This window comes from Diabrotica virgifera, chromosome 9 (genome assembly GCF_917563875.1).
Source record: "Diabrotica virgifera virgifera chromosome 9, PGI_DIABVI_V3a".
Lineage (NCBI taxonomy): Eukaryota > Metazoa > Arthropoda > Insecta > Coleoptera > Chrysomelidae > Diabrotica > Diabrotica virgifera.
Genome location: NC_065451.1, coordinates 185927336 through 185950455, shown reverse-complemented (window position 1 = coordinate 185950455; position 23120 = coordinate 185927336). Strand labels below are relative to the sequence as shown.

The following is a 23120-nucleotide window of genomic DNA, read 5'->3' as shown; positions in this document are numbered from 1 at the left end:
ACCAAACTACTACAAACGATTGCAAAAGATGCTTATGTATTAAAAACTCTCGCCAATGACCAAGTAAAAATAATGCCTCAAAATAATGAAGTCTACTCTGTTATAACAAAAGCACTAGAAGACAAAAATACTGAATTTCATACCTACCAACTCAAAGAAGATCGCTCATTCAGAGTTGTACTAAGAAATGTACATCCATCTACAGATATCAACGAAATTAAGGCGGAAATCCAAAGCGTAGGGCACGAAGTCATAAATATCAATAACATTCGTCAATCAGGTACAAAAAAGCCATTACCACTGTTCTACGTTGAACTAAAACAAGCCGAGAATAACAAAGATATATATGAGATCGATTCATTGTTGAACTATAAAGTAATTTTTGAACCTCCACATAAAAAGCGTGTAGTACCTCAGTGCATAAAATGCCAACGCTACGGCCACACCAAAAATTTTTGCTACCTTTCTCCAAGATGTGTTAAATGCGCGGGTAACCACAGATCTGATCAGTGCTCTTACAAAGAAAGAAACAACCAGGTGAAATGCGTGCTGTGTGAAGGAAATCACCCAGCAAACTATCGTGGGTGCTTAGTCCACAAAGAGCTGCAAAAAAGAGCATTTCCACAACTGAGAAGCAAACCAACAAGTCAGCCTGTCCAATCAAACCAACACTTAGTAGTCCCGAATGTAACCTATGCTCAGGTAGCAACCGCTGGTAATCAAATACCATCAAATACAGCTCCCAGTCTTCAACAATCCACTGACATGCTCGAACTTAAAAATATGATCAAACAATTGGTAGAACAAATGAGCACAATGTTAAACCTCTTAACCGCTCTCATTGCTAAAAAACCCTAAGATGGAGGCGTTTCTAAAACTAGCTTCATGGAACGCCAATGGCTTATCACAAAATACACAGGAAATCAAATACTTTCTACACCTTCATAAAATAGATATACTGCTAGTATCCGAAACTCACTTTACACAAAAAAGTTACCTTAAAATTCCAAACTATACTATATATACTACTAATTATCCAGATGGATCAGCACATGGAGGCTCTGCTATTATAGTTAGAAATACAATAAAACATCATAATGCTGGCGAGTACCAAACAAATCACATTCAAGCGACCAATATTGTGGTTGAAGACTGGGATGGACCACTTACAGTATCTGCGCTGTATTGCCCCCCACGACACTCTATCACAAACGAACAATTTAAAGATTATTTCAATTCACTTGGGAGCCGCTTCATAGCAGCAGGGGACTATAATGCCAAACATACCAGGTGGGGATCAAGACTAATCACTCCGAGAGGTAGAGTTCTCTTAAATATCATAGAGTCAAATAATATGGATTATTCATCAACCGGCGAACCAACATACTGGCCCTCGGACAGAAATAAAATCCCCGATTTGGTCGATTTTGCTGTAGTTAAGAACATCCCTAGGTCTAATATAAAAGCTACATCATGCTACGAATTATCTTCTGATCACTCGCCTATACTATTCACACTTGGAACCCAGGTACTTATTAAAGAAATATCCCCCTCACTTTATAACAGACGCACACACTGGCCAAAATTCAGATCTATACTGGAGAACAAGGTGTCTCTAGACATTCCACTAAAAACCAAAGAGGACATTTTTCTTGCTGTGGAACAACTAACTACAAATATCCAATCAGCTGCCTGGCAAGCAACACCAACAATACAAAATAAATGCATAATAAATGACTGCCCACAAGTTGTCAAAGAAAAAATTTTGCTAAAGAGAAGACTGAGGAAAAGATGGCAACAGACCAGAGATCCTGCTGATAAGCGTAGATTCAATAGTGCATCAAGGGAATTAAAAAAGCTCTTCGAAGATCTCAAAAACCAATCACTTCAGTACTACTTGGAAAATTTAGATTCCACTAAAGATACCGATTATTCGCTATGGAAAGCCACGAGAAAACTGAAACAACCCCAGAAACCGTCACCTCCAATTAGAAAATCGGACAGAGAATGGGCTCGTAGTGCACAAGAGAAAGCAAGTTGTTTTGCAGAGTATTTTTCCGAAGTATTTACTCCCAATCAAGTGAATTCACCTGTGGAAGTAGACGTATTCTCATTTCTTCAAAGTCCATATCAAATGAGTTTGCCTATTCCGAAATTTAAGTCGTCCGAAGTCATCTTGGCTATTAATAATTTAAACGATAAAAAATCTCCAGGGTACGATTTGATCAGTGGAAAAGTATTGAAAGAATTACCTATCAAATGCATAAAACTTATAACGTTTATATTCAATGCCATATTAAACTTAGGTTACTTTCCTGATCAATGGAAAGTGTCTCAGATAATAACCATTCTAAAACCGGGGAAACCTCAAGAAGAAACTACATCGTACAGGCCAATCAGCCTCTTGCCAATCACGTCTAAAGTTTTCGAAAAACTATTAGTAAAAAAACTCGAACCCTGGATCAAAAATCTAATTCCAGACCACCAGTTTGGATTTCGATCCCATCACTCAACAATCCAACAAGTTCACAGAGTGGTAAAACATATAAATGCTGATTTTGAGGCCAAAAGGTACTGTTCAGCGGCATTTCTTGACGTTAGGCAGGCATTTGACAAGGTATGGCATGAAGGCCTCCTATACAAGCTAAAAAAGACATTACCGCACAGCTTTTACATTCTTCTTGAGTCATATTTGTCAGGTAGGTGTTACTTTATTAAATACCAAGATGCAATTTCCAAACTCTATTCTATCAAAGCTGGCGTACCACAGGGTAGCGTGCTGGGACCTACCTTGTATCTCTTGTTTACCGCAGATATACCTCCACCTCTTCAGGAACCACTAGAGGAGAGACCACTTACAGAAGAAATGATGCTAGGAACATTTGCCGACGATACTGCAATCCTAGCCTCACACACAGACCCTATTTATGCCTCGCATATCCTTCAAGCGTATCTAGACAGAGTACAAATTTGGTTTTTGGAATGGAAAATTAAAGTGAATGAAGGAAAATCTATTCAAGTTACATTTACAACACGAAGAGGAACTTGTCCTCCTGTAACTTTAAACAATCACCAATTACCATCAGCCAACGAGGTAAAATATCTTGGTATTCATTTGGACAGAAGTCTCACATGGAGGAAACATATCTGGACCAAGAGAAAGCAACTAGGTCTCCAATTCAGAAATATGTATTGGTTAATGGGCCGTTCATCAAGACTATCTCTGGATAATAAATTGCTGCTCTATAAGGCAATACTTATGCCAATCTGGACATATGGGTTGGAACTATGGGGAACAGCCAGTCACTCCAACATCGAAATCATCCAACGCTTCCAATCAAAAACCCTCAGAACCATCACTAATGCACCTTGGTACATCAACAATAGAATTATTCATCGAGACCTTAAAACTGATACGGTACAAGAAGTCATCACAAAACGTAGCGCTGCTTACATTGCCAAGTTGGAGGATCATGAAAACCAGTTTGCACTTAACCTCCTAGACAATTCCCAAGAACAGCGTAGGTTAAAGAGGTTCAAACCATTGGACTTACCATTTAGAGTAAACTTTTAAACTAATGAGTTAGTAGTTATGAAATGTAATTATTTTGTACAGAACTTTATAAAAATTGTACTTTGATTTTGCCAGTGGGTAAAATCTTTCTTGTCCTTAGTCAATGTAATTACTTTTGTTTATTGTTGACACTCAACAGATTGCAAAATAAATTTAAATTAAATAAAAAAAAAATATATGCTGCCATCAATCCTTAACTAGTCAAGGGTCGATGGAGTCCTGGTAAAATAGTATGCGATCAAAAGACATAATACACATTTTCTTTAGTAAACGGTATCTACTTACATAACAGCCATAGAAACTGTTCCACAGCTAAAGATGTACCTGGAAGTCACCAGCCCCATAAGAAAAGTTGACCAATCAAACAGCCCTTAGTCTCTTATTGTTAGTTAGTTAAGTGCAATTTGGAACCGTTCAAGAAATTATTTTATACTGTGTTCCAAGTGGTGTGTGTTATTTCTCTTAAACAGTTGTTCTTGTCCAATTTAGCGGTTGTTTTTATGTTTTATGTAGAAGGAATGTACAAACATTTAATAATTATTAAAATAATGGGACATCACACACAAAATTTCACATGCACAAAATTTTTAAAAAGTTTTTCGGTTGCCAGAGACTTTTTGTTATTTTTTTAAGTCATTATTTGAGGTTGTGCTGTCAGATTTCCCAGAAATTTTTAAGATTGACATGTCTTCTCCTTTCTATAAGGAGCTGGTGACTACCGGTCTTATATATTGTAGGTTGTACAGTCAGCTGCATCTATGTACATATAAGATGTGTAGCTCCAGGTTAGATTAATGGATGCGAGATTCTCATGTTTTGTGTTTATACTATTATACACATATCTGTTATTTTTAATTCTATTTTATATATATCATTATGTATGTGTAAATGTGTGTGTGTGTGTCTGTGTGTGTGTGTGTGTGTGTGTGTGTCTGTGTGTGTGTGTGTATGTGTGTGTGTGTGTATATGTGTGTGTGTATGTGTGTGTGTGTGTGCATTTGTGTGTATATGTGTCTGTGTTTATATACAAATTAATCGTTGTTTAGGTATATACATGTATATGTTGTTTTATTTATATTTATATATTTTACATCAAGTGTGTGTGTATTAGGGTGGAGTGAAAATAAAACAAAATTTTTTTTTTTCTCAAATTTTTTCGCCTGTATGCGGAAAAGTGGTCTCACGTGTAGTGTAAGTAGCTTGCAAAAAATGAATTTGATGGGATAATTTTTTCCGGTGCCCCAAGCCACCTAAAAATTAAGATAACGTGAAAATAAAACAAAAATTTTTTTTTCTCAAATTTTTTCGCCTGTATGTGGAAAAGTGGTCTCACGTGTAGTGTAAGTAGCTTGCAAAAAATGAATTTGATGCGATAATTTTTTCCGGTGCCCCGAGCCACCTAAAAATTAAAATAAAGTGATTTTTTTTGCAGCTCTTCGCTTGTTTTCCGTGAAAACAACCCAGAACTCACCACGAGGAGGTGGCTGCAATTCGAGTTCCACCCACCCACCCACCTTTAAAACGTTTATGATTTAATGCTTGAGATTAGCTAAAAACTCAACTTTTGTGTTAAATTTAGGTAATGCTTGTCGGGAAACTATTTGGGACCTTATGAAGCCATCTCTTGCTTCAGGCCCACATACTTTTAAGGATGCCTCTGTTACCAACTTAACGCAGCGTTCTATAGCTTGGGAGTGACAGGGAAAACGTAGTATCTCCATTTCTTCAGGAACATCTTTAATCATCTGTTTTAGATCTTCTGTTGAAATTTTTTTTGTCATTGGAGGTTCGCTTATCACTAATTGTTGCCAGTCAATCATTTCAATGTAGTCATTTGCGTTAAAGTTAATTTCTGGGACTTTAAATTTTCTTATTTCATGGGAGTTTCTGGATTTTAAGATTCGCCGCAAACCTAACTCTCTGATATGCTGCCGTTCATCACAAAGCATTGCTATCAACACATTTTCAGGATGTGCAAAATAACCATTAATTTGTATTATCCTGTCCACTATTTTTTGCAGTTCAGGTGACAAATACCTCGTCCTTTTTACTAAATTAAATAAATGTACTGGTCCATCAAAACAAAATGGTCTTGCTTTAATCTCGAACCACAGTGGGGCATATACGTTTTGTATATAGCATACCAAAGATTTTAGGTTTTCCGAAGGAGGATCTGTTGCTACGTAAAGACGAAGAATTCTGCTTGCAGTTGTTAGCCATCTAGCATGTGAAATTTTTCCCGGTTGTCTTCTTGCTAAGTCACTCGAGATTTTACCGTTAGATACTGAATTACTAATTTCAAATAAATATTTCTGATCCGTGCTAAGCTTCTCGATTTCCTTTGCATCATATTTGGGTAAAACTGATCGAATTTGCTCAAATTTAACTACAGGAAGATGCTCGCAGTTTTGTAGTCCTTTTCCAATTTGTCCTGAAAACTCACGTGGTCCGGTAGTTTCTCCATCCAAGTGCTTTATTAGATGGCGCAGAGGTAGTTCATTGGTATGTAATATGCAAATAAACCATTGCATTGATCGACCAATTGCAAGTTCTACTTTACGGATAACACCATTGTGAATACCTGTATTGACAGCAGTTCCGTCGCATCCAACAGCTACCAAATTATCAAGGTCTACATTTTTATTTAGAAAGTCCAACATTGTCTTGCTGATTTCTTCTGCACTACCCGACGATACACTAATATGTCCTATATATTTTGACTTGGGCTCAGAGACTAAGACAATATGTTCTTCAGATATGGTAGTTTTGTAGTATTTATTATCCTTCATTTCATTTTGTAGAGTTCTATCTTTTCTACCATCAAAATAGATTCCATGAAGAAATTTAAAAATTTTTGTATCATCAATTTTAATCTGGTTGCGCCTTTTTTTTCTCTCCCGCCTAATTTTACTCCGATCTATGATTTTGTCATGACTTTCTACCGAGATGAAACTTAGATCTTGCAACACCGAGTTTGTTATTATGGATGCTACTCTATCAGATACTCCTGTACGATCGCATGCTTGAGCTAAGTTTGGCAAACTAATTCGCATTTGTTTTGTTTTTTTTGTATTCGGTAAATCGTCTTTTGTTCCGGTTTTTGTATTTTTCTCGTAGACACTTGTGGCACTTTCATCTGAAGACTCACTTATAATTTGTTCTACTGGAAGATGTGTTTCGGATCTTGATGAAGAAGATGTAGCTATTGGAGATTGTGTTTCCACAATTTTCCGGTAAATAGAGCGTTCTAGTTTTTTGGTAATTACTTTATCCACCGAACCAATTACCATTTTTCTATCATGCCTCTGATCTTTAATGAAGTCATGCTCTCGAGCCGGTATTTTATTTTTGCATTTGCATAATAAATAGTCAGAACATTTGCATGATGCAATATCAAACAATTTCTTTTCCAATAAATCTCTAAAATCTTTAACCTTTCTTTGCATATTGGCTGAGTTTCTACTTTTCATAGGTTTTTTAATATTTCTGTATTTTTGATGTAATTCCTTTAATTTAGATTTAATTTGTTGATCGGATATTATCGGAATGGATGCTTTAACCCACAGCAATTTTAATTCAACAAGAAGAATTTCATTAATGTCACTAACAGTTGGTTCAGCATTATTTGCTGCAGCTTCTTTCATAAACTGGCGAATACACAAAAAGTTTCTGATAACATCAGCACAGGTCGGTAACATATTGTCTTTAAACTTCCTTGGTGCTCCAAAAACACAACAAGCGACGTCTGTTCGTGTTTTAGGCATGTTTTCTTTTTTTACGGATCTCACGGACACAGTTTAACAACACAGAATAAAACAACGGTTCACTGTATTGCATCTAAATTGATACTAATACAAGAAACGCAGTTTGCTCTCGAATCGAACTACTACCAAAATTAACCAAGTAAGTATTAACGAAGGCGGGCGCATCGGCGCATTACTTTAGTGGGAGGCCAATAGCCTCAAATTTCGAAGTAGTGGGGGCACCGCTAAACGAAGTCCGATCGATTTGAAATTTTGCAGGGTATTACAACAAATATGCAGACCACTTTTCCGCATACAGGCATTTTAAATTTTAAAAGTTGATTTTTTCGCTCCACCCTAGTGTGTATGTTCATGTGTGTGTATGTTCGTGTATGTGCGTATGTGTGTGTATCTGTGTAAGTGCATGTATATGAGATCCAGGCCTCAGATAGATTCTGTTTGCCACGGATTGTGCTATTTTTATCTATATGTTTGTCTGTGTTGTTACTTTATACACATTGTTTTTACATTACTATGTATTTATTGTGTTATTTTTTTAATCATATCTAAGTGTTAATCAGAACAAGTCTAATGTGCACATATATACGCTGGTATGTTTTAACGAGATGTTTTATTTTTTATTAATTAAAACAACTTTCCCAAACCCATCTCCAAGTACTGTTTATCCATCAATTAATTAATCAAACGTTATAACTAATTATCAACAAACAAATTGAAAGAAGGTTCAAAAAAGTTCTTATTTTTTCGCGTTATAATTGGGCACCATGCTATTCGTATCGAGCATGCGCACGTATGCTAGTACGCATGTTAGCCTCGAGTAGAAGCGTGCTTAGGCTCTAATTCTTTCTCTTTTGGTTCAAGAATTGGGAACACATCACATTCTGTCCACGTGTTGACGAAATCTCAACGGCTCGTACACGTTGGGACGCAATACTTGGCAAATTGTTTGCTTACATATTTTATAAAGTTTTAGGAGTACTTACAACTCATGTTTTCTATCCCAACACGAAGTTTCTGATGTATACTGAAATTGAACTAAGAAAACGGCAGGAACAATTTGTAAAAATGGGGTACCCGAAATGTGATGGTAGCTTATGGAAGATCCAGTTCATGAAATAGTTACGTATAGTTTTCGATAACATAGAAAATATGTCTCTAATATGGTTCCTTGATGTATATAGGATCGTTATATGGGCATCCATAAGAAGAATTGTAGAGGATTGTTCGAATATTAAAGGATGCTTCTCTTGTTCCATTGGTTCGTTATATGGTAAGTGTTATCGAAAATCAAAAATCACACAAATTAGTAGAAATGTTACTAACGGGTTCCCATCTAGTTGGGTGCTAATCAGTGACTTATTGACTGATCCAGAATTTTTAACATCAGATAATGTAATTATTAAAAATATTGTTTAATCATAGAGAACAAAGGGGGGGAAAGAGAACATTATCAGTAGAAACAGTACAAGTAGGTAACTAATGAAAGATTTAATTAAAGATTTTTCTATCTATCAAATTCACTTTAGAAACTCAGAATAATAACAACAACTTAAATTTCTTAGATTTAACAATTACTTTGAATAATAATGCTTTCAAATTTGACATATATAGAAAACCGACCCACACAGGTACTGTTATTCATAATAGCTCGTTTCATCCAATACAACATAAATTAGCAGCTTTTTACAGTTATATTCATAGACTAATATCACTGCCATTATCTTACAGTTCATTTAACAAAGAGTTAAACAATATATATCGAATAGCTGTGAGAAACGGGTATACAATACAAATGATAAACAAAGTTTTACATCAGAAAATGAACAGACAAATGGAGAATACTGTATACCCACAAAATTTAACTAACACCAACATAGAAGATAAACCTTATAGATCATTAACCTTCTATGGTAGTCTGTCATATACATTAGCAAGAGTTTTTAAAGATTACGCAAAAATATCATTTAAAACTAACAGTAAATTGGGTAGGTTGTTAATGAATAATAAAGATAAGACTGATACAATGGATCTCAGTGGTGTGTACAGGTTGAGATGCAATACCTGTAGCAGTGAGTATGTAGGTAGAACATATCGGTCATTCCAAACTCGCCTCCAAGAACACATTAGATACATCAGATTACCATTAGCAGCAGGCAACTCACAATTTTCTACCCACATAATAGAGTCGAGCCATGAATTTGATCCTGACACAGGGTTTGAAGTCTTACATCTTGGTAATAAAGGCCTGAAATTAAATAATCTAGAGCATCTAGAAATCCTAAAATCAATGAATGACCAATCCAGAACAACACTCAATTCACAATTAGCTCTAGAATTTATACCTGCATACTCAATATTAGCTACAAATCCTAGTCAGCAACTCACATAATATCATTGGCAATATAACAGAGTACTACTAAGTTTATTATCAACTATAAAACAAAAAAATTTTTTACAACAGTAAGTCTTTTCAACAGGATATTTAAATCTTTCATTAGTTACCTACTTGTACTGTTTCTACTGATAATGTTCTCTTTCTCCCCCTTTGTTCTCTATGATTAAACAATATTTTTAATAATTACATTATCTGATGTTAAAAATTCTGGATCAGTCAATAAGTCACTGATTAGCACCCAACTAGATGGGAACCCGTTAGTAACATTTCTACTAATTTGTGTGATTTTTGATTTTCGATAACACTTACCATATAACGAACCAATGGAACAAGAGAAGCATCCTTTAATATTCGAACCATCCTCTACAATTCTTCTTATGGATGCCCATATAACGATCCTATATACATCAAGGAACCATATTAGAGACATATTTTCTATGTTATCGAAAACTATACGTAACTATTTCATGAACTGGATCTTCCATAAGCTACCATCACATTTCGGGTACCCCATTTTTACAAATTGTTCCTGCCGTTTTCTTAGTTCAATTTCAGTATACATCAGAAACTTCGTGTTGGGATAGAAAACTTGAGTTGTAAGTACTCCTAAAACTTTATAAAATATGTAAGCAAACAATTTGCCAAGTATTGCGTCCCAACGTGTACGAGCCGTTGAGATTTCGTCAACACGTGGACAGAATGTGATGTGTTCCCAATTCTTGAACCAAAAGAGAAAGAATTAGAGCGTAAGCACGCTTCTACTCGAGGCTAACATGCGTACTAGCATACGTGCGCATGCTCGATACGAATAGCAGGGTGCCCAATTATAACGCGAAAAAATAAGAACTTTTTTGAACCTTCTTTCAATTTGTTTGTTGATAATTAGTTATAACGTTTGATTAATTAATTGATGGATAAACAGTACTTGGAGATGGGTTTGGGAAAGTTGTTTTAATTAATAAAAAATAAAACATCTCGTTAAAACATACCAGCGTATATATGTGCACATTAGACTTGTTCTGATTAACACTTAGATATGATTAAAAAAAATAACACAATAAATACATAGTAATGTAAAAACAATTTGTATAAAGTAACAACACAGACAAACATATAGATAAAAATAGCACAATCCGTGGCAAACAGAATCTATCTGAGGCATGGATCTCATATACATGCACTTACACAGATACACACACATACGCACATACACGAACATACACACACATGAACATACACACACACTTGATGTAAAATATATAAATATAAATAAAACAACATATACATGCATATACCTAAACAACGATTAATTTGTATATAAACACAGACACATATACACACAAATGCACACACACACATACACACACATATACACACAAACACACATACACACACACACACACACACACACACAGACACACACACACACACACAGACACACACACACATTTACACATACATAATGATATATATAAAATAGAATTAAAAATAACAGATATGTGTATAATAGTATAAACACAAAACATGAGAATCTCGCATCCATTAATCTAACCTGGAGCTACACATCTTATATGTACATAGATGCAGCTGACTGTACAACCTACAATATATAAGACCGGTAGTCACCAGCTCCTTATAGAAAGGAGAAGACATGTCAATCTTAAAAATTTCTGGGAAATCTGACAGCACAACCTCAAATAATGACTTAAAAAAATAACAAAAAGTCTCTGGCAACCGAAAAACTTTTTAAAAATTTTGTGCATGTGAAATTTTGTGTGTGATGTCCCATTATTTTAATAATTATTAAATGTTTGTACATTCCTTCTACATAAAACATAAAAACAACCGCTAAATTGGACAAGAACAACTGTTTAAGAGAAATAACACACACCACTTGGAACACAGTATAAAATAATTTCTTGAACGGTTCCAAATTGCACTTAACTAACTAACAATAAGAGACTAAGGGCTGTTTGATTGGTCAACTTTTCTTATGGGGCTGGTGACTTCCAGGTACATCTTTAGCTGTGGAACAGTTTCTATGGCTGTTATGTAAGTAGATACCGTTTACTAAAGAAAATTTGTATTATGTCTTTTGATCGCATACTATTTTACCAGGACTCCATCGACCCTTGACTAGTTAAGGATTGATGGCAGCATATATATCAAATTATATACCAAGCACTTTTCATCAGATTGGTCGCTCCCAATGATATAATGTCTCATTTTACATGATATGGACTGTTGAGTTCAATACTAAACAGTTGCTTGGCTTTATTTTATGTGATTAAAACCAAGACAAAGTTGTTTTTCATGTTTTATATATATGTGTACATGTCTCTCGTTTTGTGTTTTTTAGCTTGTAGTTTGTATAGAGAAGACTTTTTGTACTGGGCCTGATGATGAGTCATATATTGTAAGACTCGAAACCGGTTGCCCCATGATTACATAACAACTAATAAAAAATACAAACTATAGATTGCGAGTATTGACTCAATTACCATATCCAATTATTTTATTGTGTCTAAAAATTCGTGAATGTATTTAAAGTTTTTAAACAAAGCAATTAGTTATTGCGGATTTTATGGGTGGTTTTATTTTATTAATAACATTTTAATTTTTAACGTTAATAAGTAAAAGAACATTCGCTCATTGAAAGCTGTTAGCAGCGAGTTATCGTCAGCAGTGATGTTAGAGATTCCAGTGGCGTATCAACCGAGCAGGTAACATGAACAACTTTTCAACAGGCTTTTCTTCCCAACCAAATTATGAACAAAATGTAAAAACCATGGCTCCAACGATCCAAAATCCTATACAAATTTCCACTTGTTCCCAACAACCTAATGATTCACTACAAATAAACCAAACAAATGAACAAACAGCCAGTATTGAAGAACAGCAATGGAATGAGGTTACCGGAAAAAGATTAAGAAGCAGTCCAGAAATGCTTAGAAGTAACAAAAGACAAACAAAACTTGGTGAGTACTGGTTAAGTAAACCTTTAACAACACAAAATCAATTTGAAGCACTAAGTTCAATAGATGAAAGTGACAGTTTGGAGGACACAGTTAAAAATACAGGTGCAAAACCAAAACCACCTCCAATATTTGTATCAGGCGTGCAGATCTGCAAGCCTCCTATCGATCTATTGCAACAAGTAGCAGAAAATGGTTTTATCACTAAAGCTATCAACAGCGAACAAATAAAAATTCAACCAAAGTCAGACAAAGCTTACACCGCCATAATAAATGCTCTAAAAACAAAAAAAAAGGACTTCCACACTTATAAACCTAAAAGTGAAAGACACTACCGTGTGGTTCTTAAAGGCATGCACCCCACGACAAATGTAGAAGAGATAAAAGAAGATCTTAAAACCAAAAACCATAATGTTATAAATATATGGAATATACTACATAGCCAAACAAAAAAATCGCTGCCTATGTTCTACATTGATCTAGAAACAAAAGATAATAACAAGGACATCTATAACATTAAACAAGTAATGCATTCCATAGTAGAATTCGAAGCACCGCATGTCAAGAGAATAATTCCGCAATGTAGTAGATGTCAAAAATACAACCACACAAAAAACTTCTGCAATAAACAACCGTGCTGTGTCAAATGCGCAGAACCTCATTACACTAAAGAATGTCCATGGAAAACCAGAGACAGTAATGTTAAATGTGCTAACTGTGGTGAAAATCACCCCGCAAATTATAAAGGGTGTGAAGTTCACAAACAATTACAAAAACTTAAATTCCCTAACTTGAGACGACATAACGCGAGTACAAACCAAGATAGATCTACAACAGTCAACTACGTGCAACCTGGAATAACATACGCACAAGCAACGCAAGCAGTTAACCAGCAAGCCTCCAACCAAACTACTACACAACATATACCAAATCAAATTAATAACCACACAGACATGTCAGAACTGAAAGACATGTTAAAAAAACTGACGGAACAAATGAGAACTATGCTCAACCACCTGACCATGATTCTCAACCAGAAATGACTCAGTTACTAAAGCTAGTATTATGGAACGCCAATGGCTTAAGTCAACGAAATGTATCATACGCAACATCCCAACGAAAAAGCACATGGAGGCACTGCAATAATAGTTAGTAATAAACTAAAGCACTACAAAATACAAAAACATGAATGTGACTATCTACAGGCCACCAGCTTTGTTGTGGAAGATCAACTAGGCCCACTAACAGTATCAGCTATATACTGTCCGCCAAAGCACAATAACAAAACGGAACAGTTTGAAAATTTCTTTAAAACATTAGGAAATAGATTTATAGCAGGAGGAGATTTTAATTCTAAGCATACTACCTGCGGATCCAGAATTATTACCACAAAAGGCAGAGAACTTCTTAAAGCTATAAATGCGACCAATGCAAATTACCTCACCACAAGGGAACCAACTTACTGGCCTACCGACAATGCAAAAATACCTGATCTACTCGACTTCTATGTTGTTAAAGGAAATAATGTTAAATTGGCAAAAGTAGAATCTTGTTACGATCTACCCTCTGACCACTCTAGCGTAATCGCGACATGGTATGCACAAATAACAAACAGTACTAAACAACCATCACTATACAGTAACAAAACAGACTGGAGCATTTTCAAGACTAAACTAGATGAACTAATTGACATAAACATCCCATTGAAAACAGAAAATGACATCTACGCAGCAGTAGAAAATCTTCAGAAATCTATACAAGAAGCTGCTTGGTATGCTACCCCTGACTGCTACCAAACAGAATTTAAAGAGGATTGCCCAACTGTAATAAAGGAAATGATTGCTAGAAAGAGAAAAATAAAGAAGGAGTGGCGAAGAAAAAGAACACCTGAGAACAAGACGAAATTAAATAAAATCACCAAGGATTTTAAACTACAATTGCATAATATCAAAAATAACAAAATACAAGAATATCTTACAGGTTTATCAGCAAACGCAGATAGTGAATACTCCCTTTGGAAAGCCACGAGAAAAATCAAACACCCGAAACAACAAATACCGCCAATACGAAACCAAGAGGGAAACTGGTGTAGAAATAATAAGGAAAAAGCCGAAGCATTTACAAATCACCTCACTAATGTATTCCAGCCACATCCCATGGAAGATGGGGACACAGAGGAAGAAATAAATGACTTCCTGGAATCGCCCTACCAGATGGACTTACCTATACAAAAAATCACCACTAAAGAAATTAGAAATATGATCCAGCATGAAATCAGTCCAAAAAAAGCTCCAGGGTATGACCTGATCAACGGGAAAGTACTGCAGCAATTGACATGCAAAGGTCTGAAAATGATAGCGCAAGTATTTAATGCAATATTTAGGCTAGGTTACTACCCAGAACAATGGAAAGTTGCTCAAATTAGTCTCATACCTAAGCCAGGGAAAAATAAAACTCAGGTGACTTCATACAGACCAATAAGCCTGCTACCTGTTCTATCAAAAATTTTGGAAAACTTCTCCTTAAACAATTATCCCCAGTTATAGAAGTAAGGAAACTAATTACCCAACACCAATTTGGGTTCAGAACACCACACGGAACGATAGAACAGGTACATAGACTGGTAAAACACATCAGAAGTGATCTAGAAAATAAAAGGTATTGTTCTGCTGCATTCCTGGACATTGGTCAGGCCTTCGACAAGGTATGGCATGCTGGTATACTCTTTAAACTAAATAAAAACCTTCCTCATCCTTTTTATCAAATCCTAAAAAGCTATATTTCCAACCGACATTTCCTAGTCAAGCAGGATAATGAATACACAAGCCTAAGACCAATAAAAGCCGGAGTACCACAAGGAAGTGTCTTGGGACCGATATTGTACTTGCTCTACACTGCTGACCTACCCACAAGTAACAAAACAACGTGTGCAACTTTAGCTGATGACACTGCTGTACTAGCCTCTCACCATGATCCAAATACAGCATCTACAACCCTTCAGAAAGACCTTAATAATATACAAATATGACTTAAAAAATGGAAGATAAAGGCGAATGAGAGTAAATCCATCCATATAACCTTCACCATGAGAAAAAAAAACATGTCCATCTGTAACACTAAATGAAACGCAACTCCCACAAACCGATACTGTCAAGTACCTAGGAATCCATCTTGATAGGAGATTAACTTGGCAAAAACCCATTTTTACAAAAAGAAAACAACTAGGAATAAAATTTCGAGAAATGTACTGGATCATCGGTCGTAAATCTCAACTATCACTTGAAAACAAACTGCTGATATATAAAACTATATTAAAACCAGTGTGGACCTATGGTATCCAACTTTGGGGGACAGCCAGTCAAACTAACCTAGAAATATTGCAGAGATTCCAGAACAAAGTCCTTAGAACAATGCTGAATGTCCCTTGGTACGTGCCAAACTATATGATAGAGCAAGACCTCAATGTGCCATCCATAAAAACAATAATAACGGAATATTACAAAAAATATTCCAAGAGACTAGAATCTCATCCAAACGAGTTAGCCAGCAACCTAACTGATGACCACAATGATGTACGACGCCTGAAGAGATTCAAAGTAGTAGACCTAGCAAGAAGATTCGAATAATCTGTGATAACTAAACTTATTTTAAAATTGTTTTAATTTAATTTATGTAAAGAGGGTGATCACTGGATCTCCCTCTACAGGTCAAATTTTCAATTTTTGTCAAATAATTTACCTATTGTTCTTAGTTGAGGACAGATTGTAAATATTACAACATTAAAAAAAAAGTTTCCTATCTAAATATAACTTTTTAAAGTCAAAGATACTTTTTTTACAAAATAATATTCAAAAGAAAAAGCACAAAGAAACCCAAAAGAACGAAATTTTGTTACAGTTTTCGAAATATGATTTTTCAAAGTTCGCCACTCACAGCAATTTTGGGCAATTTTCCTTGTTATTTCGCAAATATTGTTCTGTAACTTTTTTCTACGTAACTTTAGACATATGCAATGGTACATGTAAGAGGAATAGAAATCAATTACCTTTAAAATGTTATACTGTATAATGTTGTACGACTTCTTTTAAAGAGGTTATCTTTTTCAAGACTTTGTACTTTTAACGAGTTTTTATATTTTTTACGATTATTTTTTAAATATCCCATTAAAACTTTTTTTTACATTTATGTATTGATGTGATCTTGATTATTGATATGAGATAATATTCTTATATGTCACTTAATTTAATCAATGTATTAATACTAATCTAATTAATTAACCAGATCACATATCAATATGTTTTCAATCTCAGGGCGAATTATAAATTAATTACTTACTTTCGTGGCTTCAAATATTTCTTAATGGTTCCTAATCGGGATAGAAAAGAAAAGAGTAAAAAAAATACACATATGGGTTACAATTATAATCAAAATATTTTTTATTTTATTTAAAAGGCAATCAATGCTTAATATTTGCTATTTCTTATTATTCTTAAACATAACATTTACAAATGGGAAACTTATTTCCTTTTGGTTTTCAATTGAAAGTTTTTATTAACATTTAACTCTTAGGAGTTATTAGGAACAACTCTATTTAACTTTGATGAAGCTTTTCTGATATTATTGATTATGTTATTCAATTTTTTATGTGTAATTTAATACGAAAAACCCATACATTCATGTCCAAACAAATGAGACTGACCTTTTCCTGGTGAACTGAAAATGTCCTCACACAAGACCCGTTTCCTGCTATCCTTGGCTGCGATCAAACCTCGTCCTGGCTTCCAGTAATGTTCTCCTTTGAAAAACTAGCTCGAATAGCTCTCGTTCCTGCTTTTGTTGTGATGCTGTGTTCTACCTTTTTCGAAACTGCTATCAGCTACCGGGACACTCTTGGCTCAAGGAGGTTCTTTTACTCTCGACCTGGCCTACTTCTCGTTCCACGATAGATACTCCACACTCACGGAACTACCGGCTTTCTCACTCTCCGTACACTACCGTCTACTACTCGACTTCACTTCTCGACAGCTCAAAACATTCTGCTCTCACTTTGTCATCCATTCCCCTACTTTCTAAATATCCCTTCCAGATTCACAAATCAATCTTCCACCACCAACTCTCATTCGTAATATTCCTCAAAACCAATTTTTAATCTTTCTAAATATGCTTAATGGATTTCAAAAGAAAATATTTAATTCCCATTCTAAAATACTTTCTAACTATTTACAAATTTTAATGACCTATTCTCTCTTTCAAATGAGTCTTATTTAGCATAGGCTAATGATCGAAACCTTCCGCGAAAAACGATAATGAACTATCATCTATTTCACTGAGTTTTATTTAGCATAGGCTAATGATCGACCTTCCGAGAAGAACGATAATGGTACGCGTCATTCACTTTGTTTATCTAAGCACATTGTTCCGAGTTTCGTACGCTTATTCTAATCACTTCTTAAAATTAAATATAACAATTTGTTGTATACAGGTTGTTCTAAATTTATATGCCCGAGGTTGAGAAAATTAAAAATATTTTATATTAAAGTGAATTTTGTTTATAATTATCAAATTTTAATTTTTATATCAAATAGAAATATAACAAATCCCCGCCTTGTATTCGATAAAATTTATCTGCATTTTTAAATAAATTTTCTCGAGGCAAAACCAACTCCCTGTATATTTCCTTACTTTAATCTACGTCTTATACCCCTTCTTCTTGTATTACTCTAATTAGTCCCACCTGTAGAGTAATTGTTTCCTTATTTTCAGTGTCCTCATCCTGTGTTAGAGTGTCGGCTATTATGTTGTCTTTCCCTTTTTCCCATATTAATCTTCTGTCTTTTTCCTCAGATTTTTCACATACTTTTATCGTGTATTCTGCATCCTCGTTTTCATATGCCTCCTCTTCAAATGCCACTGTTTCGATCATATCTTTTTCGCTTTCATTTTTTTGCTTTATTTCTTCTTCTCCTGAGCTCGTCTCTTCTTTTGAGGAATCCCAGGTTTCCTTTGTTTCTGATACTCTCAAATTTTCTTCTTCTGGGCTCAACTCTTCTTTTGAGGAGCCACAGGTTTCATTTTCTTTTGTCTTTTTCTGACTTTTTCTCCCTTTTCTTCTTTGTCCTTGCTTCGTTGCCAAATTCATTTCCACTGTTTGTTCTTTACCTGATTCGTCCGTATTTTGTTTCTCCTGTTCCTTGTCCTGTTCTTCTTCTTTTTCTTCTGTTAGATTCATCGTATTATTTTTAAAATCTATCACTACATGTTTTTCTGCCAATTCGTCAACTCCTACTATCATGTCATGTGACATGTTTGGCATTATTACACATTGTAGTGCATACATCTTCTTACCCAGTCGTACCATTACTCGTATGCCTTCATTTATAGTTGCCAATGTCCGTTTGTTTGCGCCCACTAAATTTACCCTAGGTATTTTGTAAATTAAATTTGTTAAGTTAACTTCTTCTATTAGTTTTCTGTTGACCAATGTTATTTCAGATCCAGTGTCTATCATAATTTTAATTGGTTTCTCGTTGATAAATCCATCCACAAATTTTAAATTAACTCCATTTTTCTTTTCGTTGTTTCTTGCCAATTTAATAAACTTCTTGGGGTTACAAAAGATTCCTGTTTGATTTTTGGTTTTTAGTGAGCGCCGTCGTGAAAAAACGCCGGTTGCTCATCGTTGTTTATATTTTCGTCATAATGTCTCTCTCCGTCATATCCATCTGTCTGGGTATTATTTACTTCTCTTCTATTTTCTCTTGGTCTGTCGGATCTGTTTCGGTTTTCTTGATATCCCTGTTCATTTTGTCTACCATTATTTCTGTTTTCTTGATTTGAGCGTGTGGTGTTTCTATTCTGGTATTCTCGATTTCTGTCCTCATTCCATTGCCTATTTCTTTGTTCATAATTTCCTCTTCTGTTGTCTCTATTTTCGTTTTCCCTTCTGGGATTAAAATCTCGTCTTGTATAGTCCCTCCTATTTTGATTTCTATCTCTGTAATCCTGTGTTTCTCGGGGCCTGTAATCTTCTCGCGACCTTCTTGATTTTGTTTCTCTTACACGTAATTCTCTTATTTGTAGGAATTGGCATAAACTATCTATGTCTTTGTAGTTTTGCAATGTGATATGGTCTTCCAGCGTTTCTTCGAAATGTCTTGCAATCAGTTCGACTAATTGTTCCGATGAGTAATTATATTGTAAATGTTTTGCGTTATAGTAAATTTGTAATGCATATGTCCTTTCGGATATACCCATCCTATCATTGTATTTCCCATTTTGCAATTCCTTGTTAATTTCCAATTGTTGGACTTTTCCCCAGAAATAATTCAAAAATTTTTGTTCAAATTGTTGCCAACTGTCAAATTCTTCTTCTTTGCAATCGAACCATAGGCTTGCTTCATTTTTGAGATGGTTTCTGATAGTTTCTTTTGCTGTTTCGAAATTTCCGATGTGCTGTATTTTCTTTTTCAGGCTATTTATGAACGGCACTGGGTGTAATCTTCTTACATCCCCGCCAAACCTTATCTTCACGTCATCTGTGCTATGTATAACCATTTCTCTTCTTTCTCCGACATTTTGTTGCGTCCGGTTTTCGGTGACTTGTTTTTCTATTTCTGTGATTCTTTTTTCCACTTCTTCTCTGTCTACTTGAATAGCATTTTCCAACTTATTTTCCAAATTTTCTAGTTCCTTTTTCTGGCCATTCGTTAACTCCTTTATTTTATCTTGAATTTTCATTTCATACTTTTCTATGCGTTCCTCCATTTTCTTGTTGTTCTCTTCTATGGCTTGTTTTGTTTCCTTCTGATTTTCTTGCATTATTCTTTTTGTTTCATCCATTTTTTGATCCAATTTTTGTTGTGTTTCATCCATTTTTCGTTGTGTTTCCTCCATTTTTTGATCCACTTTATCCATTTTCTTTGATGTTTCTTCCTGATTTTTCTCCATTGTTTGTTTTGTTTCTCTTTGATTGTCATCCAGTTTTTGTTGTGTTTCATCCATTTTCTGTTCCATTCTTTGTGACTGGAGTTGCATCATTTGTAATAATTTATCTATTCCTGATAATTCTTGTTGTTCTGATGCCATGATTGTCGTGTCTAAAATATCTTCTTGGTCTGAATGTTCTTTTTGTTTTTTGTTATCCTTGCTTTGGCTTCTTGTCACAGACATTTGTTTTCAAGAAGTATTATCCCCGCCAAATATGAAATTTTACTAGTATGTTACCAATACGACTTTTTTTTTTACCCAAATATTATAAATTGTCAATAAATATATCAAATGTAAATATCGTAAAAATAAAATATTAAATCAGTTATGTAAAATTTGTACCTAAAGAGATCTAAAATTTTATGTTATCAAATGTAAGTATCTCACTTTTTACCACAGGCATATAAATTTTCAAATACCGGCTTTACTCTTTCTATCCTTCAAATTTGCCACTAGAAATACTTTACAATGCCCCACGTTGGGCGCCAGTTGATGTGATCTTGATTATTGATATGAGATAATATTCTTATATGTCACTTAATTTAATCAATGTATTAATACTAATCTGATTAATTAACCAGATCACATATCAATATGTTTTCAATCTCAGGGCGAATTATAAATTAATTACTTACTTTCGTGGCTTCAAATATTTCTTAATGGTTCCTAATCGGGATAGAAAAGAAAAGAGTAAAAAAAATACACATATGGGTTACAATTATAATCAAAATATTTTTTATTTTATTTAAAAGGCAATCAATGCTTAATATTTGCTATTTCTTATTATTCTTAAACATAACATTTACAAATGGGAATCTTATTTCCTTTTGGTTTTCAATTGAAAGTTTTTATTAACATTTAACTATTAGGAGTTATTAGGAACAACTCTATTTAACTTTGATGAAGCTTTTCTGATATTATTGATTATGTTATTCAATTTTTTATGTGTAATTTAATACGAAAAACCCATACATTCATGTCCAAACAAATGAGACTGACCTTTTCCTGGTGAACTGAAAATGTCCTCACACAAGACCCGTTTCCTGCTATCCTTGGCTGCGATCAAACCTCGTCCTGGCTTCCAGTAATGTTCTCCTTTGAAAAACTAGCTCGAATAGCTCTCGTTCCTGCTTTTGTTGTGATGCTGTGTTCTACCTTTTTCGAAACTGCTATCAGCTACCGGGACACTCTTGGCTCAAGGAGGTTCTTTTACTCTCGACCTGGCCTACTTCTCGTTCCACGATAGATACTCCACACTCACGGAACTACCGGCTTTCTCACTCTCCGTACACTACCGTCTACTACTCGACTTCACTTCTCGACAGCTCAAAACATTCTGCTCTCACTTTGTCATCCATTCCCCTACTTTCTAAATATCCCTTCCAGATTCACAAATCAATCTTCCACCACCAACTCTCATTCGTAATATTCCTCAAAACCAATTTTTAATCTTTCTAAATATGCTTAATGGATTTCAAAAGAAAATATTTATTTCCCATTCTAAAATACTTTCTAACTATTTACAAATTTTAATGACCTATTCTCTCTTTCAAATGAGTCTTATTTAGCATAGGCTAATGATCGAAACCTTCCGCGAAAAACGATAATGAACTATCATCTATTTCACTGAGTTTTATTTAGTATAGGCTAATGATCGACCTTCCGAGAAGAACGATAATGGTACGCGTCATTCACTTTGTTTATCTAAGCACATTGTTCCGAGTTTCGTACGCTTATTCTAATCACTTCTTAAAATTAAATATAACAATTTGTTGTATACAGGTTGTTCTAAATTTATATGCCCGAGGTTGAGAAAATTAAAAATATTTTATATTAAAGTGAATTTTGTTTATAATTATCAAATTTTAATTTTTATATCAAATAGAAATATAACAGTATATATAATACACTAAAAAAGAAAGCTTATTCTGTTTACTTTAAAATGGTGTATTATCAAAAATTCTAGGATTATTTTGGAATAAGATATGCTTTTTCAAAATGTAATAAGTACTTGCAACGATTTTTGATTTTAGGATTGTTTTTTAAATTCCTCATTATAACTTTTTTATATGATTGTGTGTTATGATTGGATCTTCTTTTTTATAGTTAATACTTTGGATCCACTTGACTCGGCCGGGCAAACTTCAAAATATGGATTAATTCCAATATTTACTGTCAAAGCTCCTGCACCACAAGTTTTGCTTGAAAAAATAGCATGTAAATGTATCAAAAAATGTACAAAAAACTGCGGTTGTAGGAAGATAGGAATTAGTTGTTCAATATTCTGCAAAGGGTGCAAGTTAGTGTTGCCCAAATGCAAGACCAAGACGAGACTTAGACAGTCTTGGTCTTGGTCTTGCGGCAGTACACCTGGTCTTGGTATTGGTCTTGGTATTGCGCTCCCAGTCTTGGTCTTGGTCTTGGTC

At 34.5% G+C, this 23120-nt stretch overlaps 1 protein-coding gene across 1 annotated transcript in view; it reads left to right on the top strand.

The window, feature by feature from the left end:
- Positions 1 to 23120, top strand: part of LOC126891812 (uncharacterized) — a 999773-nt gene that overhangs the window by 73005 nt on the left and 903648 nt on the right. The gene's annotated exons all lie outside the window — the stretch shown is intronic.